Below are 1,301 nucleotides of genomic sequence, written 5' to 3'. Positions count from 1 at the left end.
GCTAAATAAATAATTTTGTAAAGAATTTTATTATGAAATTCAGCCAGAACTTAGATGAACAGAATAAGCAGGAGCCTGTTGAAAGAAGGAATAGTCTATTTAACAGCAAAGGAACAAAAATAGCCTTTTTTTTATTAGTGACCTTCAAGGAGTCAGCCCCGTGTCTTCTCCCCACCTTAGGAAGCAGTGCTAACAAGCCCACTCATCTACCAGAGCAAAGCTGGGGGGTCCCTGTCAGTGCCGTGACTCTGCAAGGAAGAAGAAATAGTGAAGAAGAAATAGTTCCTTCTTAAAGCCACACATTAAGTGAAGCACTTGGGAAAATCTAATTTGTAAAAAAAACAAAGAATTAAGTGGGAACAAAGAAATAGTGTTTGATGTCAGAATAGAATGGTCGAAGAATAAAACTCAGAGGACCGACGAAGTGTGTAGAAAGGCGGTGAGCCGAAACGGATAGGGAGGCGAGCTCCGCACTGCAGTGAGGCTGTAGCACACACCTCCTCATCTACGAGTGGGGACATGGCCCTCGGCCCTGCTTCCCTCTGTCTAGGCAAGGTGGACAATGCACTGATTCTAGAGCCTGAAGCTGTTTTGCTAAAGGACATTAAAATCACGAGTGCTGATTGTAGTGTTATGAGCACATGGGGTTAGAGGGAGCTCTGGGTCTTATTCATCTTTCTCTCTTCATTCTGCACAAATTCCTTATTTCTATATCTAAATTACTTTCTTCTTTTACTTCCTCGTCTTTGACAGATAAACAGGAAGTCGTAGATGAAAGATTTTTCATTCTGCCATTTAAAGGTGCTTTATATATAGGTTTTTTATTATTCAAGTATGGCGAGGCCACCAGATCAGAAGACAGCTATGACTAAAGCGATAGTTTGTTATATACTCACAGATCCCAAAAGGATGGGGAACACCACGCTGTGGTTTGAGGTAGAGTGCAGGTACATGAGGGTGCACCAGGTTGATCAAGAGGCAGAAGAGGGCAAATCGTGAGTAAGACCCTTTATTGTGATTTCTGCAGAAAGGGGTTGGCCTGGCATGGTCCGCTGGCTTAGGATGGGCTAATCTGGATAACCTCAACAGGCTCTGGTGCACAGGGTCTACCCCAGCTGTCTAGTTCCTGGCCCTGCAGTGATTATGGCAAGTGGATGGTGGCCCAGAGTGTGAAAGCCAGTTAAAGGAGGTGGTTGGAGATCAGGGCTCTGGATTGGTTGGTTTGCATTTGAAAGGTGTGCTTCCCGGCTAGTTGTGTACTGTCTTTAGGAACTGACAGACCTTGGGAGAGGCAGCCCTCC

The sequence above is a fragment of the Pteropus vampyrus genome, unplaced genomic scaffold, assembly GCF_000151845.1.
Source record: "Pteropus vampyrus isolate Shadow unplaced genomic scaffold, Pvam_2.0 Scaffold75, whole genome shotgun sequence".
In the NCBI taxonomy this organism is placed as follows: Eukaryota; Metazoa; Chordata; class Mammalia; order Chiroptera; family Pteropodidae; genus Pteropus; species Pteropus vampyrus.
Note: the sequence above shows the minus strand (reverse complement) of the source record.